Below are 26,155 nucleotides of genomic sequence, written 5' to 3'. Positions count from 1 at the left end.
GGATAATGGTCACCTTGGGGTGTGGAGGTCATGGGGACCTGTGGGGGACATATAAACCAGGTGGATTAACTAAATATTACTCAATATGGCATAGAATTAAGGGATAGAAGTGAAGTGTCCTTTCGTGGACACTTGAAATAGGCCTTCTGCTTTGGCTGGCATAAGAGATAAGACCAGTTAGCATCTAGAATATGGGAATGAGCACAGTCATTTGACTTCCGGAGTCCTGGTGGGGGGACAGGCATTCGTGGTAGAACAGAACATCGTGGCCTCTCTTCGTAGCCAGTGCTTACACCAGCAGGGTACTGTCTCCTGGTGATGCTTTTTTAAGGGTTCCAGAGAGAACTATTTCTGAGTTACTTACACAGAGGGGTATTGCCATTCTTTTGTGAGGAAGGTTGGACAAGATTCCATACAGGAGCGAGCATTTGGCCCGGAATCTGGCAGTGGAGTAGGAGTTCCCCAGGTGGAGACGAGCATCAACAAGGTAAGCTCTGTGACTGAGAGGCACTGTTTGATTTGCTCGCTGTGTCCCCAGAACCCGGAGCAGGGCTTGGGACATGGTTAGTGCTCAGTACATTTTTTATGTATGAAAGCGTAAAGTGTGAGGGACAGAGAGAGATGATTTGTCGGCAGAGTGGTCAAAAGTAGCTCCTGGGTATCTTTGCTGGGGCAGAAGAATGACAACAAAGAATCATCAGGAGCTGAGGCTATAGAAATGGAGATGGGACAGACTGGAAAGGCTGTATTAGGGGATCCGTACGAGCGTCATCTTGTAGATGTCCTAGGGAAAAACCGTTGTCTGATAAGAAGGTTCTGGGTACAATGCCAAGTATTTTCAGATGCTGTCAAATTGCCCTGGAGCCATTCTTGATGTTTGCCTCTTCAGCTGTAGTGGATAGAATAATGGCTCCCCCTAATGACATCAATAGCCTAACCCCTAGAACCTGTGAATATGTACATGGTAAAAGGGGCTCCATAGATGTAATGAAGGTTACAGACCTTAAAATAAATATGAGCCTGGATTACCGAGGTGGACCCAGTTGAATCCCCAGAGAACTTTCTCTGACTTGAGACAGGATAGATGCGGCAGAAGGAGAGCTCCGGGATTTGAAGCATGGAAATAATTCACTGCACTATTGCTGGCTCTGAGACCTAGGGGGCCACATACAAGAACCAGAGGCCCCTAGGAGCCCATGGAGAGCACAGGAAGGGATGGGGGTGCCCTGTACGAGCACAGGCTGGTCCCTGGCTAACAAACTGCAGAACCCTGTCTCTCCTCCTCACCTTGTCTTTTCTCTATAACACTTACCCTCAGCTGACAGTTTGTTCATTTTCTTAATAGCAATTAGCACTTACCCCTTCCCTAGCATCTAAGCTGACAAGAGCAGGGACTGTTTAATTAGGATGCTATCTAAGTTCCTAGAACAGTGAGTGGTCTATAGCTGCTGCTCAAAAAATATTTACGTGAGTAAATGATTTCTATCATTATATCCTCCCAAGAACCCCGTGAGGCATGCATTATTATTCTTGTTTTATGGAAGACAGCAACAGGGCTCTGGGAAGTTGCAAGACTGTCCCCAGACCTCCCCAAAGTGCCCCAGCTTCTCAGCTCAGCACTAGAGACAAGGTAGGAGCCTGCACGCATTCTCTTAACAGCTAACCGAGGTGGCTGCATTGAAACCCAGGCCTGTCTCATGGCAGGTATAGGCAATCTCCACGACACCTCGCAGCCTGCCCTGCCCTGGCAGCGCACAGATGTGTCAGGTGCCATGTGGACCCACCTCTGCCAGCCTCTGTTCATCTCCCTGCAGAAACGTCCTCCTTCCTTCAGTTTCCCATTTCCTTCCATAGTAAATATTCCATTTATTTCATGCCAGAGTAAGCTTCAGCCTTGAATCACAACAAGGGATGTTATCTGACATCAATTGCCACCGCTTAAAGAGGTTTAGGCTTGACGGACTGTAAAGCTGTTTGCAGGGGCTGGAGCTGAGTGACAAAATGCCCGTCATGAGGTGTAAACCTGTCAACCACAATTACCCACGAGGGATTCCAGAGAAGCAGAAGAATTAAATCTTGTAAATCCAAAAGGCCCAACTGGAGTGACGTACTTATTGGGCATCACTTAATGAGGGCTCCCAAATGGACTTTGTTTCTCTCCTTGGGACTTTACTTTCTTCCTTTTTGCATAACACAGATATGCACATGCAAGGGGAAGGACAGGGAAGGATGCCAAGGTACTGTGAACTGGTCATATGGTCGGTTAGAGCTAGAGAGTCCAAAGCCCCCATCTGCTGGGACCACTGGGACCACCAGCCACAGCATCACATCCAACCCCTATTAACAAAGGGCCCTAAAATGCTTGTGGCTCAATCTTGAGAGAGCCCATCAGACTACTCAACAAAATACTGTATCTTTTCATAATATTGGGGTGTAGCTGATGTAACCTAAATAATGTTAGGTATTCACCAAATCCCATTTTCCTCTCCTGTCCATATAACTAACCTAAATTTCCCAGGCTCACTTTTCATTAGCTAGGAACATATGTCTATGTTCTACATAGAGGCAAATTGACAGCCATGTCCACCTCTATCACAGTTCTTCCTTCCTCTCATCCCATCCTGGTAGGCAGATGTAGGGAATCCAGCAGAATGATTTACAGTCTTGGGGTCGACAGAGCCTCGCCATGGAAGGAACCTGAGTCCCTGAATGACTTCATGGAGCAGAACTCCTGTATGGACCTCACTGCCCCAGTTTCTGGTAGAGAGTAAATATTAAATGTAGCTGTAGGCAAGGAAGGCTTTAAACTATTCTTTGAAGAATTAGTAGAGTTTCTGTAGATAGAAAATATGGAAAAAAGTGTCTGTATTGGAGAAAAAGTTTTAAGTCGTAGGAAACTTACATTTTTAAAGAATCTACAAAGTGGCCTGATTTCACACTTGGATGTGTAATAGATATCTCAGACACATCATATTCCACACTAAACTCTTGTTTCTTAAATCACCCATTCCCCTACCCCGCGAAAGACCTTCCCCTTCTCATCTCTTCCAGTAAATGGCAATTCCACTTTTCCAGTTTCATATATTGAAATTCTCTGAGCCAAGCTCAACCCTTTTCCTTTTATCTCACTCCACATATAATCTAGCAACAAATTTTATTAACTCCACCTTCAAATGATAGCCAGATCCTACCACTTCTTGTCACTTCCTCGGCTAGTAACACTCTAATTGAAGCCAAAATCTTCCCCTAGACAGCTTCTAAACACAATCAATTTCCTTGCTTTCATTCTTAAACCCCTTAACTCCACCACTATTTACTGTCCACACAGCCAAGAGACTATTTGAAAACGAAGTCACCGCATGCCCTTTTCTGCTTTCTGACGAGTTTCCAATCTCATTACTAATGGGACTGAAAGTCCTAACCATACGTTTTAAGGCCCTGTATGAACTGGCCTCTCCACAACTTCTCTGGCCTTGTTTCCCACCACTTGGATCACCACCCCCTTTTTTGCAACCACCCTGGCTTCCTTGCTGTTTCTCAAGCAGCAAAGTTCACTGCTATCTCGGGGCCTTCAGACTTGCAGTGCATTCTGCCTAGGAAATCTCTCCCCAAGTAGTGCACAACTCACTGTTGCTTCTCAGCCACCCTCTAAGCAGGGCAACCTCCTCACCCCCATCACCCTACTTGAAATAATATCCCTGCCACTGGCTATCTCCATGCCCTAGTGGACAACATTTTCCTGCATAGCCTGAGATAGCTCATCTATATTTATTATCAAGTTCCCCCTATGGGAGCACAAACTCCAACAGAGCAGAGACTTGGAGCAGGGGCAGGAATTCACTGCTGCATACATACTTATTTTTCCTGCCTGTTTTGCTTAGCTTTATACCATAGACGTTTTACCACATTGTTCATAAACACAAAACTTGTGCTGACGATCTTAGAAGCTTTCTTTTATCTGGTGACACTTAGTTGATGCGTTGAAGGACGAGAAGCACTTCAGCAAGGTGAGGAATCCTACCCCAGGCAGAGCCAACCACACGGTGTTAAAATGTAGTGTCTATAAGGTCAGGGTGCCTATGTGTTTTATTCACTGTCATGCCTTTAGCAGCTAGGACGGTGCCTGGCGCATAGTGGAAACTCAATCTATGGAATAAATGAAATTTCAATACACAAACGTATAGAGAGGCAAAATTGTTTGATTAATTCAGAGAAGAACCAAATGCTATGTGGTTTACACACTGAGATTTTACTGCATCGCATTGTCAAGAGACTTTTGGTGGCAAATGCCAGAAACCCAACTTGAACTAGCTTAGGGGAACAAGAAAATCATTTAGATGAATACCGGGGTTGTACTAAAAGAGCAGGGATTAGATTGACCAGCAGGCCAATGCCATCCAGCCAGACTACCAGGGACACACCTATAGTTAAACAAGTTAAGTCAAGGGAAGATGAGTACCTTGGGAAACTGTAGGGCATCTCAATAAAGGGGTGGTAGAAAGAATAGGGTTTGGGCTTTGGTTGGGTGATTCTGTGGAGTTTTAAAGAAGTGAAGGTGTACCATGGATTGAATGCTGTCAGGTGGCCAGGGCAATTCTGTGATTGAATATTTTAGTAAATCTCATAAGGATGGAGACTAGAGAAAGGGTAAACCATAATTGATAAAATAGAACAGTCACACATATCAGTCAGGGTGGTGGAACATTTGTTATTTGGTGGTCTGGAGAAAGTTTATGCTCCTGATGGAGCTGTCTTGTTTTTGTCTTGATCCATCATGGTCACGGCGTGGTCTTGTCTGAGGTTGCTATTCTGTGAAATGATGTTCAACAGGAGTGCACCAAGGTCTAGCTCTGTGGGCCAGGCAGGCTCCCAGAGGAAAGAGCTGTTTTTCTGAATTATGAGAAATGACAGGGATGCAGCTGGGCTCTAGGAAGAACTGACACCAAGGATGTAAGCACATCAACTGTTTTCCTCGGGCCAAGTCTCCTTCCCACCTCTCTCCATGGGGGAGATATTCTCTAGGAAAACAGCTCTCAATGTTCATTCAAACAATTAAATCAAATGGCAATGTCAAGGGACAAAATCAGAAATAATTTCCCCAAAAGTCTTCCATAAGAGTCTACTACAAAAATGCAATTTATCTAAGATGACTTTTTCTCAAAACTTACTGAGCCTGGGGACACTCTGCGACCTTTACTCTTTGTTCAGATGATCACAAAACAAGTTTTGCCTTATGTCTTGTCCCTGCTAACACATTGCAGGATACCTTGCCCTAGCAACTTCACATGTGCTCGCTCTTAGAAATTCCTGCCTTTTCTTTGCAAGGGGTCATTTGCTGCATTGGACAGTAGCTTTCTCTGCAGCAAGCCCACGCTCCTCAATGAGATCACAGGCCATTTCATTTCATAATAGGGTTATTTTATTATTTCCCCAAGCATGCAAATCAAATCACTTCTGGGACCCAAATCTTTGCTCAGCAAGGAAAACTAGCAGAAGGCTCCAAGCAGAGAACGGCTTTGCCACTGACGATTGCATCTGTTCATGGACCTGCTCCCTGCCTCTCCCCACCATTCTATATGCTTCCTTGCCCTCCTTCCAAAGTAAACATGTCTCAATGTCGATTTGCTTTAAGGATAAGTAAAAGGGTACCTTAAGGGAAAGGGAAACAACTGAGAATTTACAACTTACCACACAATGAGCACAAGTTATTTCATTTATTCTTCTCAATGGCCCTCTGGAGGCAAATTTTAACCCCCCAATTTACAGATGCAGAAACCAAAGCTGAGTGAGTTGGAGTCTCTTGCTCAAGGGCACAGAGCTAGCCAATGACAGATCGAGGATTTTATCCCACCCTGCCTTTTCAGAGGACATTGTCAGGACAGGAAGGACACAGAGGCTAGGATGGAGATGATGTCCCAATGTCCCGTAGTCAGAAAGGACCTGGTGTTCAAACTCCAGGAGACCACAGTGGGATGGGAGGACATCCCTTCTTGCAGTTTAGCAATGTGGAGAGAACAAACTAAAGCCAGATTCTGAAAACAAGAGACAAGTAAATATTAGGCTCGGAGAAGAGCCTGCCTCTCCCCTCCTTTTTTTCTTCTTGTCTCCTTTCTTTCTTTCCCCTTTATCTTCCTCTGTCACTTTTCTCCCTCTTCTCCTTCCTATTGTCTCTTGCCATCTTCTTCCCTCCCTTTCTTCCTTCCTTCCCCTCTCCCTCCCTTTCTCCGTTGCTTTCACTCTTCCTTCCTCCTTTTCCTTTCTTCTTCCTTCCTTTCCTCCCTTCCTCTTTCTTTCTTCCTTCTTCCCTTCCTTCTTTTCTTTCTACCATTTTGCTCTACAAGTAAATGTCCTTAGCTATACATTATGCTAGGAACCAGAAAACTGAAATAAATTTGACAGAGGTCCTACTTTCAAAGACTACCACAATACAAAAATTAGGATCTGGAATCAGTCTCACAGTGAACTTATGTGGGATCCAGGATCCCAAAAAAATTCTGTTAGGCAGGCAGAGCAGTACATGGGAGGATGAAGGACAAAAGTGTGTAGTGTGGAGTTTATGCAGGAGCACCTGGTGGAACCACGGGACCACCTAATGTAAGAAAAAGAGATGGACCCCCAGCCCACCTATGAGTGGGGAAGAGTGACTTTCTACTCAACAAAGCAGGTTTCTGGTGCTTTGAGGAATGGGCAAATGGGGATTGGCCTGCAGACACTTTCGGGGGGACTGACTGATGAAGCAGGCTGGTGCTGACAGCAACAGAGCAATGGCCTCAGTTGTGGAAATTCAGGACCATTCAATTCTTTCAGCACTACTGTCACACCCACTCGGTTTTTTTGCCTAGGTTTATGTCCTCCCTCCATTCACTTAAGTGTTTATTAAATACTTACTATTCATCAGTCCTTCTGTTAGCCCTGGTGGTATAATGGTAAGCCAGATGGAGACAGCCCCTGTGCCAACTGATTGACATGGTGGAGAAGTCAAAAAATGAACAAGTGTACTTGTAAAATAAGTAAATGATCATGTTTGTGATGAGAGCTAGCGAGGATATACACAGAGTGATACAGTCAGAGATCACTGGGAAAAATACTCTCAGCATCCTGGTGCCTCATCTATTCAATTTACATTGCCGAGACTGGAGAGATTTCTTCTTCTCTCACTTACATCTGCTTCTCTCATATTCAACTGTTACAGGGAGTGGGGACTCAGCCACCCCCTCTTACTAGAAGCAGCAAGCTTGGAATTCAGGATCCAATGAAGCTACACTCCAAGAATCTCCCATTGTCAGGATCCCAAAGGCTTCCTTTTCCAGTTCTGTGATGCTCCATTCTGTGTTTGCATTTTCTCAACAATAATTCTGCCAAGAGGACAGCTCACCTCTGCTTACTGCCCTCCAGGCATGAGAAACGAGGCATCTCCCAAAACAGTCCATTGAGTCTCCGGACAATCTTTTTAGAAAGATATTTTAAAAATTATTCTGAATCAGCTTTTCCCCACTGGTCTTAGTTCAAATTTCTTAGGGCCTCAAAGAATATGTAATCTAACAAATTTCTTAGGGCCTCAAAGAATATGTAATCTAACAGATTATTTTGGCCACCTCCTCTGTGTCAGTCACTACATCACATAAATTCCTAGTTATTCTCTTGGCTAAATCAAAAGAAAAAAATATTTTACCCCATGAATTTACGTTTATTTTTGGTTGATATAACTGGAATATAAAATCTACTACCATTATAAGCACCAATTTTTCCTACATATAAAATGAAAGTCCTAAAACCCAAACACAGACAATTTTACCATTACCCATCCAGAGACAGGCTGGCAAAATGTAAAGAGTGTTGGCTTTGGAATCCAAGAGAAGTGGATTTCAATCATTGCTTCTTCACTTACAAGCTGTGCAAGTGTCTGAGCATCCCCAAGTCTCATATTCCTTATCTATCAAATAGAAACAGTAGAATCTAAAAATCAGTCTGCAATGAGAATTTGGGATTACTTAAATAAAGCTCATGATGTGAGACCTTGAAAAGCAGCTGTTAATATTAGCTCTAAGCACAAGCCCTATTTGCATTAAAGAATCTATTTGAATTCATAGGGTGGTGCAGCAATGAAGAAGTTCCAAGATCATCCAGTCAAGCACCCTTCAGTTAGGAGATAATGAAACTCAGCCTCACATTCTTTGCCTAACATTACACGGTAAATCAGAGGCAGGACTCCTGGCCTAGTGATCACATTGCTATCCCTGTGAACTCCAAAGCCTTAGGACTTGGCTTAGAAGACTTGTGACACTGGGATGGGTTCAGGGAAATTTCAAGGGGCATAACTCTACCCCATTACCCCAAAGAAGCTCTAAATTTATGCTTTCAATATATTGGTGTTGTCTCAATGTTTTCATTTGAAAAAAAGTTTTACCGCTTTAAAACCAACAAAAAATAAAAAAACCTACACATCTTTTTAGAACACCATGTTCCAATGCCTTAGGGAAAGAATATAGACACTTGGCTAATATGCCTCCGTGTTGTGTTTTATCTCTAGAGAGCTGAGTTTTTAAAATGTACATATTCACATAGCTGTCAAGTTTTAATTAGTCTGCCTTTGATTGTGAGAAACTTTACTTAGATCGACGTATTCCCCACCGCCTGTCTCCCCCATTAAAAACCCATTTTAAAGGTTTAGCTCAATTATCTGAGTTGAATGGTTGATATGGAACTATTTCAAATAATAGAGGTAGGCAGATAATTGGAAGCATTTTTCATGGGTGAGATAAGGAGTGGAATATTGAGGCCCTCTAAGCGTAGGGTGCAGGGTTTTCCTTAGAATTTTCATTTGAAAAGATCTTCCCACTTAGTACAGAGAACCTACTGTCATCCAAAGTCACAGAGCTTGCTTCTTCCTGTGCAAAAAGGCATAAATTTGGGTAGGAAAAAAAGATCTGAATTTAATAGAAAACCACAGTGATGGAAAAGAAATTTAATTGTATATGCATTTTTTTCCTTTTGGCTTATCCTAAGAAGCTTCCATTGAAGATAAAAGGAAAAAAATCCTTTCTAAAATCAGGGCTGGAGTCTCCTGCAGTCCCTTCTTTGCTCTCCCACCTCAGCTGCTACCCAGGCAATTGACACCCTTTGCCAGTCAGGAAAATTCCTCCTAAACCCAAGAATAAGTTATGCTGCTCCAGAGCACCATCTTTTGGAACATGCGTTACCTTCTACCTAAAATGTCCTTTCCCTGCTTGTCCATCTGGTAACCTCAGGACAAATGTCCCTTGGGGCAGCCTTACCTGGGCCCTACAGCAAATGGAAAGCACTTACTCTAGTCACTCAGTATGAGTGGTTGCTCCTTCATTACAACACTTATTCTCTAGATCATAATTTAAATAGAGTAATAATAGTAATAGCAACCACTGAATGTCTCTTAATTCTCACATCAATCTACTATGGTCAATACTATTTCCATTTTACGGTAGAGGAAACTGAGCTTAGGGAGGTAAAAGAATTTGGTCAAAGTCACACAGCTGGTGAACAGTGAAGGCCTAATGACAACTCAGGTCCAATGTCAAGGTGAGAACATCCCTGTCTTTCCTTCCTGGAAACATGAAGTCCCAGAGAGCAGCAGGCTCTGTCTTCATCTTTATATTCCCCAAACCAGGAGAAATGATGGTAATCAATACATACTTGCTGAAGGCTTGTGAAATGCACACATCTGTTTTTGCTCACTTGGGTCATGCCCATCTCACTGCTGATTTGTAAATATGTGATAGGTCACCTCCTCAAGAAAAGACCTCTTCTGAAGTCTTTTGCCTTTGACAGTAATTTAGGAGGGGAAGTGAAAAAGCTTGCCCCAAGTCACCTCCCTTCATTTCCATTCTCTATGATGTCCCGAGAAGATAATAACATTCTGTTTTTTGACCATTTCCTTCAGAATTACAAGTGTGTTAGTTGTGTAATTTGAATCCCAAGTTTTCACAGTGTAAATATTTGTCAAATAGTTGCAACTGCATAAAATAGATCTGTTTTCCAGTCTTTAATGATAGCTTCCTCACTGCCCACCAGCCAGATTATAAACCAGTAACACTGTTATTTTTAATATTTTATAATGGCAACACCCTCACTTTTAGATGTCAATTTCTGTGAATCAAAATAAGTTAAATTGTACTATGATAACAGCCAAGAAATTTCTGCATTAAGACCAACCAACATCTATTGATTGTTGATGCTACTCTTGCGAGGCATGTTGGCTGGGAGGCTCCACACATTCTTGTCACTTATGGAGAAGTTATATCAAGATGAGCTTTGACAGTCTCCACAGTGGAGATGAGGAGACGTGAGGAGATGTAAGACCCTATGGGTCTTAAGGCTTCTTTCCAAGAAATGCTACATGTCACTGTCATTAACATCTCATTGGCCAAAAAAAGTTACATAGCCATGTCTACTCAATCTTCGTGCCCAGGAATGGAGTCCCAGAATGTTAGTGGGCAGTCCTAACTACACCCATGCCTTAGATGTAATGATGCCAAGATCATCAACTTGAATAAAAGCTTGAATAACTCAAGCAAGAGTTGAATAATTCAAGTAACAGCTTGAATAACTCAACTGAGTACCTAGAAAGATTTCCAAAGGATCTGTTGTTTGAGGAAAGGTATATGCTATAATCTTATCTCAGACAGAAATCGATCTGTAAGGGCAAAACTCAAGGCATAGCACACATGTTACACAAAGGGTTTGGTTTTCAATATATAGCTCAAAATAGTTATGGGTATTTAAGAAATATTAAGGATGACAGTCAATAAACCCTATTGCTAATATTTGGAATTTGTTGTTTGGCAACTTTGCTTTATAGCAAAATAATATATTTCTAACATGGTATAAGAGAGCAAGATAAAGATTCTGAGTTTTGTTTCTATTTTTCATGTTTTTGCTTTTTTTCTAGTTCCAAGTCAACTCTAGTTTGTAGCATTAAGCAAATCACACAAACTATTTTCTAATCTATAAATAGTGGACATAGTGATCCAAGTCCTATTCAGATTACCTCATGGGGTTGTTAATAGGATTAAATATAATCACATACAGGAAACCTTTTAATCAATTTTGAAACAAATCCACCACCATGACAGTCATGGGGAAGATGGCCATAATTAATCACAAACTCAATCAGTGTCCACAGAATGGAAAGGGTTATTAACCAGGACAAAATGTCATTAAATTGTCAAGTTCAACTTTTTAAAGTAAAATTTCTTCATATAGTAATAATGTCAAAGAATTTACAAAAATGTGCATATTTGTATCTCATAGCTAAATTCTCAAGTTTTTCAACATAATATATTGGTAAGTATAATTATATAATCATTCTAGCCTTATCTGGGCTAAAATAAACCATCTAACACTGTATGCTAGACACTCTTCCCATTTTACATATACTAGCTAATTTATTTCTTACAGGAAATCCATGTGGGAAATATTATAATCATTTTCTCCATTTTACAGATGAGAAAACTGAGGCACATATGGGTTGAACAAATTGCTAATATCACCTATTCAGGATACAAACTCAGTCTGTCTGACTCCAGAGTCTTGATATAAAATCATTTTTTCTATATCCCTATTCCACCTATTGAAAGGGGAACATTGACGTTTTGAGTGATTAAGCATACCAGGGGGTGAGGAATCTTGGGGACTTGCACACCACAAAAGAGTAAGAAGATGATACAGAAATGATAGACAAGGACTAGGTTATGTGGGGTCTGTAGGTCATGGTAAAGACATTGGGTATCGGGAGGCAGAACTTGCAGTGAATCGAAATCGCACCATTGCGCTCCAGCCTGGGTGACAGAGCAAGACTCCATCTCAAAAAAAATGAGTGTTATGTTGACTGGGGAACTGAAAATCCCAGCATTCAATATCATTCGAGTTTAGAAATGAGGAAAGTGAGGCCCAAATACATTAATTGGCCTGTTCAATCATTGTGCTACTAACTGGCAAGCCATGAGTGGTCTCAAATCCTCCTTTACTGAAAAAGAAGTGATGACAGTCAAGTATATTTCCATGTGGAGGATCTGAAGGGAAGATGGACTTGCATGTGGATATAGATGGGTGCGGAACATTACAGGAGACTGGAATTGTGTAGGCAAAAGTATATAGAAAAGGTCGAAGGTGAATTGAGTACCCTGTGAGCAAATCATTTTTACTGGAGTGAGAGGTGTCCACACACGGTATCAGAACACAGGTTCAACTACTTTGATGCTATCATAAGGAGTTGGACTGAATTTGGTGGGCAGCAGAGAGTCAGAAATGGTAATTAATGACCTGATATGATAATGATATGACATGATCAAAGCAATGAGAACAATCACTCTGTGAAGGAAGGGTAGATGGACTTGCATACAAAAAGTTGAGAATAGAGGCAGGAAACCCAGTTGGAAAGTAACTGCTGTTCTGCCTTCCATACCATACCAGCCAATGCCATGTGCAGCATAAGATTTGCCCAGCTGAGCCCTGCCTCAAGTTTTTATTCATGAAATCATGATATAAAATAAAATGGTTGTTGTATTGAGACACTAATGTTAGGGGTAGTTGTTATGCAGCAAGAGACAACTGGATCAAATGCCAACAGGGGTCAGACTGATACATTAGGTATACATAGTATGAAAGCTTGGGTCTTACATTGCTATATACACTGATTTTTTCAAGATAACAAATTAATCTTTATTTTTATGTGGGATGTTTGGATGTTTAAATGTTTGTACTTTTTTCCCCCCAAAATCACTGGAGGGCAAAACAAACACATTTGCCTTCGTGGCCTCTGATTTTGAGCCCAAATCCTTTGGTCATATAGATAAGGTTCTCTACCCTACCTCCCCCATATCTCTTCCATTAGACTGCCTTCCTGGGTGTTGATGACAGAACCAGGATCTGAGTCCACTTTCTCTGATTTCAAGGTCAGAGCTTTTTCCGCTGCAGCATTTTCCTGCAAGTACTCAGAATATGAAAGTCATGTATTTTATACATCTTTCTGTTCATCTGTGTCTAATCGAGGGTTGGGTTTCTGATGTGTACTCAGTAGGCACTCATTGGAGAATTTAAAGAGCACCTAAATTTGTAAACGACCAGGAAGTCCTGCTTCTCCACAGAATCTATTTGGAACTGAAGCCAGGAATCTAAGTGGCATATAGAATGATTGGAACTGATGAATGTATCAAATTGGGGAGCATTGTTTCTAATCCCTGGGTGAGATTTGCTCCAGTGGGAACCCACACATAACACCAAAAGCAGTATTAAAAGAAGGCCCTAGAATATTAAAAGAGATTCCAGCTTTCAGACCTTAATTATGCAGAGCCTCCCAATAAACCAGGTTGGCAAAACATGCCCAAGGACTATTAATATTTTAGGTCCTGGCTTATACATTTCCATTGCCTATGGAGAGCTTCCGCTGAAAAACTGCCCCTTCCTCCTGCCCCCACACATACATAACACTGCTGCTTTGCGCTCCAATAGCACTGGATACCTCTCTCTGTAGGACTATCGCCCACCTCTCCACCCTACCTTCCCCCTTCCTATTAACCTGATCACTTCAAGTGATGTTGACTGGCATTCCTCTGGTATCCAGGTGGTGACCGAGCAATCTGCAGGGTCCAAGACTGCCTCACTCATGCCTGGCACCTTGGGGGACAGGGTGGCTGGAAGGCTGGGTTCAGCTGGGCCCCTCTCTTTCTTGATGCAATCTCAGGACTTCCCCAGGTAATCTCTTCAGTAGGGCATTTGGATATTTCACATGTTCGTGGCTCCAAGAGAACAAGGCTGCAGCGAACAGACTTTTTAAAATGAGACCCACAATTGAGAACACATCACTTCCACCATCCTCTATTTACCAAAGTAGTCATATACCAGCCTAGATTTGATGGGAGAAGAAATAGATCCATGTTTGAATGGGATGAATGCCAAGACATTTTCAGATATATTTAATCTGCTACAATGTATGAATGCACATCCTCTACATTATCCCATAGATCACTGGGAGCCATTGGAGAGTTATTAGAGACTGACTGTGAAAGATCACTGTGTCAGGAATGTGCACTATACGCAGGAGGGGTGTAACAGGTCAGAAAGGCCAATTAGGAGACACTTCCAATCCCAAGGACAAGAAAGGACAGCAGCTCTAATTAAAAGTCAGTGGTTTTCACAGAGAAAGATGGATTCAGTTAATATTTAGGAGACAGAAGTAAACAGAATGTGTGGGAATTGAAGACCAAGAAGAGTCGAGGGCAACGCCCAAATGGGGGGAAGGTCAGGCCACCAGGCTTGGGGCACTCAAGGCTGGAATGGAGGGTCGTCTTTTACTTTTCTCTCCTTTTTCTCTACTTATTGCTCTTCTGTAAAATCATCAACATATGGATCAACTATAGCATAAGATCAACTTTAGCCAAAATTTACTCACTTGATTTTAAAACTTTTAATTATGATTTAAATAGTTGAATATATTAGAGAACCTATACACTATATTCTGCTGATAGTTCCACATTTTGCTGGCAATCTTTATTTGCCTCAAAATAACTCAGTGTAGGGTTGAAAAGGATGCACAGGTATGGGAGGTATACACGAACCAGATGGGCCATGAACACTGAAAACTGTTGAAGATGGCCGAGGAGTATGTGGGGGTTCACAATACTGTTCTGTCCACTTTTGTGTATGTTTGAAATTTTGTATAATGGAACTTTTACTTTGCGTTACAAGTTTGCTAAATGTGTTACAACTTTGCTGCTCACATATTGGCATTTTGGAGGCTCTTGTTATTAACAACAGTGATGAGTGCACTTCAGCCTCCACTGTGAAGCCAGAGACATGGGGCTCAGTCCACAGACCTCTTCTGAAACACAACCACCAGCGGAGGCTCCTAGCTGAAATGAAAAAAGGAAGAAAAAGATGACTTGGTCAGCATTAATGGAATGGAGCTGAAATGTCAGCATTTGGGATCCATTTCACTTCTGCTTGAAATGAAATTCCCTTTTCTATTTGTTTAGTAAGAGAAGAGAGTGAGAGAGAAAGGATTTATTTTCAAATTCCACCCCACGGAGCCCATTCACCATAGAGGTGTGTGTGTGTTTTTCAGCCTTACAGAGGGGTGGTTGGGACTCAATTTTTAAAATATTCATAAAGCTTATTAAGGATGAAATATGTGATGATGATTATTCTGATAGGACTAGAACTTTGTTTTCAGTGCTGAGATCTAATGAAGTTAGCTGAGTCAACTTTCATTAACACATTGGGCAGCGCATGGCCAGTTCTACCCTCTGACATTCTTCCAAGAAATCCACCTGAAAGGACAGAAATTTAAAAGCATAAGATGACACTTCTCGTGAGTTATGAAGAGGGTAGAAAGGGGGATTACAGTTTAATTTATCTGCCGTTACCCACTTAACCCCTGCTCAGGAGAGGGTTTGTGGCCACCCAGATGGAATCTGAGATTAAAGCTGGTATTGGAGAGAGGACGGTTTGGCTTTAGCGAGTCCAAGTTAAAACCAAGTGGTCATACTATTAATGACAATGTTTAATTTCGTGCAATATTCTTGCTTTTAAAAAAATGAGTTTCAGAACCCACTTTTTCTGTCAGAGGCATTGTACTAGGCACTAGGATGGTGTAGAAAGCATTTTCTGGCTATCAGGCTTGGATAAATGAATTCATTTCTCTAAGCCCCAGTTTCTTCATAAGTAAAATGGAGATGATAATCAGAGTTATGTCACAGGGTTTTTTGTAAAGATTAAATTATATAACTGGATATGCCTTGTTTATCGCCCCAACTGGCACACATGGCTTGTAATTGGTAGCTATGCACCTTATTATTATTGCTGTAGGAATCTACTGGTATAGAAATAAACATAGAAATGTTTACACTTCTCGTGAGTTAGAAAAACAGTTTGAAAAAACAAAAAAGATCACACAAATGAGTATACTTCATCCAACCAAAAAATGCATTACATGTAAGTAGATCATAGAAATAAAATAATAATGGTTCAACTATAATGAACATAGAAATATACTCTTTGGAAATATAGTGTAGAAACGGAATAAAGGATTTAACTATTTTCAGGGTAGAACTGTTGCATAGAGATATAACAGAAAGATAGTACAAAAAGTACTGAGTCTCACTCTCCGTACCAGGCAGCATTTCTACATCTAGTCCACTGACTACAGAGTCAAAAAGAGCGTGGCTTTATTCATCCTGCAATAAAAATTAAAAATGACCTCATGTCGCAATGTCTAAAGGATCTTTCGCTTTTGAAGGCATCATTGATTAGGAAGAAGTATGGAGAAGCTCAATGTTTTGCATGCTATTAAAACATAAAAGGTGGATTTCTTTTAATTACTCAAATTCTGATGCATGTCCCAGTTGCAATACAGATAATGTTATTGTCTCAAGGAAGGTTTCAACATTTCAAATGAAACACATGCCTATGGAGTGTGAATGTGAGAGACTGCACTTTCTGACCCTCGGTGTTGCTGAAACGGTCACAAGTGTATCAGAAACCTACCCTAGAGTAGGCACGGTGGCTCATGCCTGTAATCTCAACACTTCAGGAGGCTGAGGTGGGTGGATCACTTGAGGCCAAGAATTTGAGACTAGCCTGGGCAACATAGGATGACCCCATCTCTACAAAAATAGGAAAAGAAAAAAGTAGCCAAGCATGGTGGTATGTGCCTGTAGTCCCAGCAACTATGGAGGCTGAGGTAGAAGGATCATTGGAGCCTGGGAGTTTGAGGCTGCAATGAGCCATGATCACACCACCACACTCCAGCCTGGGCAACAGAGCAAGACCCTACCTCAAAACAACAGCAAAAAGATACTTACTTTACACAAGCTATAGCTTTCTTAAAACCACACCAATCTGGAGTCCATGCCTGTTCATTATTGTTTTTGTTCTTAGAGTATTTCGTTTATATCTTCATCACAGCACTTTTATAGACAGATAATTTTGAGATACTACTGCAGGTTGATTTTTCCATATTTTTTGTGTCTCTTTTTTCTGCTATTCAGGCAGAAGAACAGCTTTCTAAACTCACTGCATTCATGGGAAACAGTTATTTATCCTGGAGAACAAAAAGACACATTTTTGGCTTTTAATTCCAAATAAAGTTTCTTAAAACATATAACAAAGGAGTCGGCTTAAAACCAACCCCCCAAGATGATCACAGGAGGCATAATGAGAAACAGTGGCCTTGTATCAAGGATATTTTTATTTTGTCCTTACTTTGAAGCTGGACATAATATTCTATATTTCCTTTAAAATGGTAAAGGCATTATTATGTTGGCTTCATGCCTCCAAACACTTATGCAGTGTTGCTGTTGACAACAATTTATTTCTCCTTCTTTTGTGTGTGATATGCCTTTTCTCTTTGAAGTCTTTTAGAATTTTCTCTGTGACCTTCCAAAATTTCACTTTTTTTATAGCAAAATATGTTTTCATTAACCTATGTGACCCTGTGTGCCCTTTAAAATGGAAATATTGGCAGCCCATTTCCTCCACTATTTATTCTCCTCTTAATGTTTCTCTCCTGGAATTTCTGTTTTAAATATGTTGATATTTTATTTCTACACTTGTATTTAGTAGCTACATTGTTATGTTTTCTGTCTCTTAATTTCTTTATTTTGGGGATTAGGGGTATGCTCTGTAGTACAGATCCTTAGCCTGGTCTTACAGATCCTTAGCCTGGTCTTTCAGATCAATAACTTGTTCTTTGCAGACATTTGTATTTGTCCTAGCAAGGATGTCCATTGTTCTTTATAATTGCTTGTCTCTGCTTCATGTTACAAATACTTTTATAAAAAATTCCTTGGAAAATGTTTTCAATACCTGCTTTGTTGGGTTCATAACCTTTGGCCCACTTACTCTAGATTCTCTACTCTCTTGTCTTTATTTTGTTGAAGTTGTATTCCTCACATCACAAGATACTTCCCTTGTAAACTCATAGTCCTCTGATGAATGTTTGAACAGGGGGAAAAGCAGAAACTTTCTTTTAACTAAATTCTCCCCAGATAACTGTTCCTCTCAGGACTGTATCCTGCACTTTTTAGCAGGGTCATGCTCTTCATTCAAGATGATTTATGAGGTGCAGAGGAGTGAGTAGAGAAGGCCAGCTGGTTTACCTGCACATGATCTTAGGCACACCTTACCCACTTAGGCCTTAGGATCCCTGCTATTTCCCTGTCATCCTTCACCAGCCTTTCCAGGTGCGGCACCAGGTGTGGCACATTTTCAGCCATGGGCAATCTTGAGGAAGAAAGGGAGCATATCTAGAATGGAAACGGGGTCTATCCCCCATCTGAATCATCCCACTGTGTCTCCCCATGGTACTCTCTCTCCTGACGCAGTACCCATCTGTGCTCTGTCTTCCCCGGGATACCCCCATCGTTTCTTGCTCATTTCTTAAATCCATAGGCCTCATAGCCATTTTCTGTGTTATCACAAGGTTGAATGTCAAGGAAATAGCCAGAAACCCATATTTGTTGGTTACCTTGACAACAACCAGAAATTCTCCTATTTGGGCATTTTTTGTGTCCTCTTTTGTAGTCACTAGATGGTGAATTCCAGGACACATAGGTTGAACTAAGTAATTTTTAGATGAGAAGAGAAACTTTAATAATGGAAAAGGTTAGGAGCCCTTGCTTTACTTATCCCCTAGTGGTTTCAAACTCATTTTCTTCAAGCTGTAGGAGTTCAGCAAAGGACCCAGCTGAAGTGGATGAGTGTTTAGTGTTTAAGCTGCCTATTTTAAACACCTGTCCTATTTATAGCTGATCTACATATGGAGGTTTCACTTCAGATTTAGATGAATAAAAGATTTCAAAGATAAAAACAAGGTTTGAAAATCACAATCAGGCTGGGTGGGGTGGCTCACACTTGTAATCTCATCACTTTGGGAAGCTGAGGCAAGCAGATTGCTTGAGTTCAGGAGTTCGAGACAAGCCTGGGCAACATGGTGAAACCCCATCTCTATAAAAATACAAAAATTAGCTGGGCATAGTGGTGTGTGCCTGTAGTCCCAGCTACTCAGGGTGGTGAGGTGGGAGGATCGCTTGAGTCCAGGAGGTGGAGGTTGCAGTGAACCATGATCACCCCACTGCACTCCAGCCTGGGCAACAGATCAAGACCCTTTCTCCAAAGGAAAGAAAATGACAATTGTACTGTTTTTACAGTTTACAAAGAGCTTTCATAGACAATATGCCGTTTGTTTTTCTCTAGACGCTTTGGAGACTATAATTTTACTATAAGGAACATCATTTCAGAAAGGTGACTCTTACAAGATCACATGACAATCAAGTAGCAAAGATCAAACTGGCAGTGGGGTTTATTTAATAAGTGTGCTTCTTTCTTCTGTATCAGAAATTGGCACACTTTCTTTATATATGACCAAACGGTAAATATTTTAGCATTTGCTTGTCTTACGGTCCCTGACACAGCTGCTGAACTCTGTAGTTACTGTGCAAAAGCATCTGTAGATAATATGTAAATAAATGAGCATGACTTGAACCCAGGTCACAATAAACTTTTCTTATGAACACAAATTTGAATATCATGTATTTTTCATGTGTCACAAACTATTATTTCTATCAACCATTTAGAAATGTAAAAACTACTATTAGCTTGCAGGTTGTATAAAAACAAATAGTGGACCAGATTTGGCTCATGGGACATTGTTCACCGACCGTTGGTCCACCTAATTATAGAAAAACTAAAAGTAACGGTAATTAATGAATACAACAGGGCAGCCCTCTAACACACCATTAAGTGATCCTGGTTGGGAAAACTAGGAGCAAGAAACCAAGTAAGAAATCCAAGTGTACCAAGGCAAATGGGAATTGTGGAGGCAACAACCATTCTATAGTTTATATTTTAAAAATTATTTGATCTCCACAATATCTCGTGTGCTTATTCCTGATCTCTTCATACAAATGAAAAAAGAAGGTGTTGGACATGTTAGTGATTTGTCTGCAGTCACAAAAATGTTTTTAACCAGGATTCTAACTCTAGACCTGGGTGAAACAAAAGCTCCTGTTCCTATCCAGGGTACCACATGGCCTCACATGGGATGCTAAAAAAGAGGAACAAAATAAAGTGAGAGGCACAACTTTGTGAGAACTTGGTGTATTTTCAGGGAAGAGGCCCATTATAATCTAAGACTCACAACTTAGTATAAAAATAGCAGTGAATTATAGCTTAAAGCCCAAAGTCACTAAAAAAATGCATTCTGGGTTTTTTTAAGAAAAATAAATTTCCTGTATCAAATGCTTGCTAGTTCACATCTTGGAATGCAGGGTTGAATAATACTATTTGTATTGAAGTTATAAGTGAAAAACATCGGATTAAAAGAAGATTACCTTTGTAGCAAAAGGAAACACAATGCAATTAGAAGTGGTCGTCTTGGCTTTAAAGGAAAATTAATTTAAGAAAAAAAGTGTCAGCTTTAGTTTTCTTAAACTCTCTTTTCTCTCACAGAAGGAGATGGAATAGAGACCTCTCCATCCTTTGTAATGCCAGTAATTCTGTACTCACAATAAGAGGGCCATTTCTTTTCATGTTCAATTCACCATGCATTCTAAAGTAAGCTTTGCCACATATATTTTAGAACTAGATCATTATTGCTTCCCAGTGTCAAAATACTGACCACAAGATCTTTAATAACAGAGAGGCAGCCAAACAAATATTTCTTTCCAGCTGTTACTAGTTTTCGGAGATTGCAATATGGCTGTGTTTGAAATAGAATTGCTGATATTATTAACTGACTTTTTGGTGCCAAGCATATGAAACAGGCAAGAAAAAATTCCTGCAACTTGATTTCTTTCTATCCAACATTCCTCATCAGAACTCTAGGACTCTAACTCTGCCAGGGAGCTCAGCTCACCCTTTCTTGTTTCTCCCTCCAGGGAGAAACAGATTGGTCAGCTTCCAGGATGTTGATTGAGCCAAGTCTTCAGTAGTGAGCAGGGTCTAAAGATCTCCTCCCTTGGTGTGGGTTACTCGACTTCCCCTGCCGTCCATGAGAAGGGAGCAGTGAGATCCCCTGTGGTTTCCTTCCTGATTCCGAAGGCCAGCAATCTCTCTCTTCTCTCTTGTCTATAGTTTAGAAGTGGCAAGTAGAGGACCTGCGAGTGGTCAACCTCTATCTTTTTTCTGCTTCTTCCTTCTCTGCATCTAAAGGAGGAGAGAGATACTTGTGCCACAGTCTCTGTCTCTCCTCTGTACCTATTCTGTCACTGTTCTATTTTCTATCCCTCCATGATATTGACTGGAAAATGGTAAAATCATGAGACTCAAGCCCCAGTAAGTGAGGTGAAGACCCCAGGAGGCCTTGAACCCAGGTCATAGACTTTGGACCAAACTGCCAGAATTTTAATAAAGTAGAACATTTGTCCCCCTATATGTTTTTGTTTTCTGTGTGCACATCTTCTTACAAACTTCATAGAGATAATAAACATAGTGTAGAGTAGGATTCCTGAATCCCTGTAGTTCCCCAGGATTCCCTAGAGGACATTTTAATATAATAATATTTTCAAACATTCTAAGAAAACTTGGTTGAGAGAGGCATTCTATTAGACTAAAAGTAGATTTATTTCATAAGTAATAATGATGTGACTTTTTAAATGTTTTCATTTCTTCAAGCATCTTTCTTGGGCTTAATATCATTTCAAATTCATTTCCTACTTGTCCACCAAAGAAAAGCTCTGGAATGTGGTTTATAAAATCAGAGTATTGAAGTGATATTCATAAATAGTTTAAAGTTGTCCTTGATTTTTTTATTTTTAAATTTGAATTTTAAAAACCTGCCTAATCAAACTCACATAATTATCATAAAGATAAAAATGCAGTAAGAGGCTGAAAATGCTTTGAAAACTGAGAAATGATACAAATAAGAGGACATTTAAAACAATAAAAATGATGCATTATACAACGCAATATACGTTAAAATAAGAACTGCAGTATAAAAGGAAATATAAAAAGCTAATTCTATTTCCTCAATAGGAGAACTTCTAGCTTCTTATTAATCCTCTGAGCAATCCCACCATTAGACTTTGCAAATCTAATTTATTTTTGTATCCAGGAAGTTGTTAAATTATTTGGAACAAGGATCTTTAAACATATACCCAGCCCTGATGGTTCCAAATTGCTTTATTCTTACCTTGATATATCTGGTTTTCCTCTAAAATGGGAGAGATTGAGATGTGACTAAAAATAGGGAAAAAAAATTACAGACCTTAAAAAGCCTGCTAGCTTGCAGAGCATGCTGGCTGTTTGGGGAAATATGTTTCTCTGAAAGTCAGGGAGGGGAATCAATTTTTATTCTCTACTATCAAGTCCTAAGTCCAAATAATACATAGGGTTGAATACTAGAGGGATCAGAAACTAAGCTCTTTGTAGCTAAGCTCTCATTCTAGTTAAAAAAAAAAAAAAAAAAAAAATTTTTTTGAAGGTGTACATTGTTATTTCTTGCTTTCAGCCCAATGGGAGCGTCATAGATGTTCAGGAATCGAGTTTAAGATTTTAGTTCTGCCCTAAACTACATATTCCAAGCATGGGACGAGGAGTCCACTATGGCATTCAGATGTGTGTGGAAGGGACTGCTTTGTATTGCAGTTGATGATATTGTTTCTCTTCAACAGCATTGCAGAAGAAAGAGGGGGAGTGTTCCAGAAGAGGTGATGGGAAGATTGGGGACCTCACATCATGGATCACAGGGCATGACTAAAGTACCTACAGGTATGTCATAATGTTATGTAGTGTGAACTGGCATTTAGGAGGGCAATGAAGAAATCGTGTTGGTTCCATATGTGTAGAATCATAAATGGTGAGAAGGAATTATGAATATTTTTATCACACTGAATTTGGGGGGGCGTTTTTCTCTGTGGTGTACCTAGAACACACCACACTTTATCTCACTTCATGCAGTTTCCTGTGCTCAGCGCTTACCCAACCTGTCATGTACCTCACTACAACTTTATCTTCCTGATTTCAGATTGTTACTTAGTCATCACTTCCTCTAAAGAGGCCTCCATGTCATTGAACCTTGCTGTTTAGTCTCATTTCATTTTTGTTTGGGCTTAGAGTTGTATAAAAAAGCAATGACTCTTAAAGGGGCCTGACCATCCTCTTTCTATGTAACAATAAAATAATTTTATTGGTATGGATTTAATTTGGATATCTGACTATTCTCCTGAATTCACCTACCCCTCATTCTATTATTTAATGAGACTGATTTTTATAACCTGTAAATATACCATAATACTAGAATTCTTAAGCCATATAATGGCCCTCTAAAAATTAAAATCACTTCCTAGCCAGGCTAATATTTCCCTCTCCAGCCTCAATCTCTTCCCTTTGTTGAAGACAATCAGAGCCAGATACTCATTAAGGGGGTAAAGATAAATTTTATTAAGAAACCATCTTAATAGGGGAAAAGAGACTTCAGTCGATTTAGGGTTTGTATTGGTTAAAAATTACTAAGAAATATCATAGGAGGATTCTTAAAGGGCTGAAAAAGCCTAGGGTGATGACTTCAGTCGGGAGAAATGTGATCAAATGGGTGGCCCACAAACTTCAGATTCTTGCTGCAGCTGGGCAACCAGAAAGCACCTAGCTGAGCGGGGGGACTAAGTAAAGTTTGGTAAGCCAAGGAGTCATTCCTCCTCTGAACTCCTTCCTCTTCAGAACCTTGGCTCATGACAGTGGATCTCTTAGTTCAGATGTTCCTCCAAATGCACCTTACTAAATTTTTTCTCTGATGCCTTCAAGTCTCAGCCAGAAGCCTCTCCCAAGCACTTCTCACATGTGGTTGAAGTGATCTAGTTCACAAAACTACACATTCCTTAAAGTCAGGGACCATGTCTGTCTTGTTCATGCTAAACTAAAAACAGGTCATTCTTCGTACTGTATCTGAAAACATAGAATTAGCAGCTGTTGGTATGGAAGCAGGTCCCACTTTAGGGCTCAGAAAGGCCTCTCTTAGGCCTTTTCAGAATTTTCTGGAACTGAAAATTCCCAGGGAGCTGTTCCAGGCAGGGAAGAGGGCCACTCTTAGTAGTTGTGTTACGACTCAGGGGGCTGGGAGGACCAGCCTAACTAGATAGTCCAGGGAAAATTATTTCAATCCAAAATAGTGAGAGAAAATTTCTCACCACTTTTCTGTTGCAGGATGTAAAAAGGAAATGTCTCTGAATACGTTTCCAGGAGACCAAAAATGTCACTCCCCTTGGGTTCCTAGAGTGAGGTGATCAATGGAGTTTTAGCTCAGGTGCCTCATCATTAAAAAGTCATTAAAATAAACATACTCAGCAACTGCAGACTCCCCACCGTGGCTCTGGGAGAAGCTGATCAATGAAGTACACTTTTTGCAGGTGTGTAAAGATCAAAGTGTAGTCAATGAAGTAATGTGTAAAGCAAAAGTAAGAGCAAAATGTCATCTTTATTCATCTATTTAACCATCAAAAATTTCATATTCAGGGAAAACATGAGATTGAGCTTGTGGATAAACACTGGACAAATAGACCTAAGTTATCACTCTCATTAACAAGAATCTGCTGAGAAAGATGATGGGGGCCGCCCTTCCTAACCCAGGTCTACGAGTCACAGAGAGAACTAGGCTCTTCCATTGTGTGCTTGCTTACCAGGAGCCAGAGGACAGGAAGGACCAGTGTTTACTCCTCCAGGAAAAGAAAGAGAAGGAGCAGGACATGCAATTGATACGCTTGTGCTTATAATGCAGCGGCCCCAGCACAAGTAAAGCATGACCCCAAAAATCCAAAAATGCTTGTAATCAGTGGGCAAATTAAAGTTACCAGGAATGTGTAGTTATATATACACATCAAAGTCAGAAGAGATGCTCCAAAAAATGTGAAAAGTGAGAGAAGACGTTTGAGGTCTTCTGGTCTAGCAAGACCCTCAACCACTAGTTCCTTCTGCTGCAGTTCCTACGGCCTCTTGTGACCACCATTAGGGATTACAGCCCCTGGAGGTCTATTATTCCTTTTGTAGATGGTTTTCACTGTCATTATCTTGAGGCTGTTCCCTGTAACTTCTTCCCTTTCACAGTTTATTTTATTTTATTTCATTTCATTTCATCTCATTTCATTTCATTATTTCGTTTCATTTCATTAGATGGGGTCTCACTCTGTCACCCAGGCTGGAGTGCAGTGGCATGATCTCGGCTCACTGCAGCCTCCACCTCCTGGGTTCAAGCAATTCTCCCACCTCAGCCTCCCAAGTAGCTGGGATTAGAGGGGCGTGCCACCACACCTGGCTAATTTTTGTATTTTTAGTAGAGATGAGGTTTCACCATGTTGGCCAGGCTGGTTTCGAACTCCTGACCTCAGGTGATCCACCTGCCTTGGCCTCCGAAAGTGCTGGGATTACAGGCATGAGTCACCACACCTGGCCCCTTTTACAGTGCCTGTTTTCATCCTAACATCTTTCTACTCAGTGTGTGGCCCAACAACCAGCAATGGCAAATTCTGCTTGTTAGAAATGCAGACCCTCAGGGAACACCCAAAACAATAGTAAGAGCGTTTCTGTTATAACAAGGTCCCCAGCATATCTGCGCCCATACTAAAGCTTGAACATTAATCTATGCCTTAATCTGCTCAGGCTGCTGTACCCAACTACCGTAGACTGAGTGCCTTCAACAACAAACATCTATTTTTCACAGTTTTGGAGCATGGAAAGCTAAGATTAAGGTGCCAGTAGGTCCAGTGTCCAGCCATGGTCATCTTCTGGGTTCATGGATGGCCGTCTCCTTCTTGTGTCCTCATGTGGCAGAAAGGGTAAAAAAAACCTCTCAAGGGTCACTTATAGGAGTGAACCCTTACAACCTAATCACCCCCAAAGGCATCATCTCCTAATATCATCACCTCGGGGGTTAAGATCTCAACATGAATTTTGAGGGCACACGTACATTCAGCACACATGGCAATCCATTACCCCAAAGTAAAAGTCGAATGTGTCTTCACGTTACCCCTTCAATACTTAAAAAGGGCACCATGTCTATGTCAAAACGCATCGGGATCAGCAAAAGAAAAACAGATCTATACTTTTTAATCCATGACAACAAAATAATTGCTGGACTTCTGATATTACACTGTAGTCCATAAATTAGACCAACACATCTTGGTAGGCAAAAATC

At 40.8% G+C, this 26,155-nt stretch overlaps 1 long non-coding RNA gene across 1 annotated transcript in view; it reads left to right on the top strand.

The window, feature by feature from the left end:
• Positions 1-406: 406 nt before the first annotated feature.
• The window catches only part of LOC126960928 (uncharacterized), an 87,222-nt gene continuing 61,473 nt past the window's right edge, over positions 407-26,155 (top strand). The window contains exons 1-2 of the long non-coding RNA XR_007728155.1: positions 407-487; positions 22,644-22,740. This is a non-coding gene — a long non-coding RNA (uncharacterized LOC126960928). The remainder of the gene's footprint in view (positions 488-22,643; positions 22,741-26,155) is intronic.

Source organism: Macaca thibetana, chromosome 8 (genome assembly GCF_024542745.1).
Source record: "Macaca thibetana thibetana isolate TM-01 chromosome 8, ASM2454274v1, whole genome shotgun sequence".
Taxonomy (NCBI): Eukaryota; Metazoa; Chordata; class Mammalia; order Primates; family Cercopithecidae; genus Macaca; species Macaca thibetana.
The sequence above is the reverse complement of the archived record's forward strand: the minus strand, read 5'-3'. Positions and strand labels throughout refer to the sequence as shown.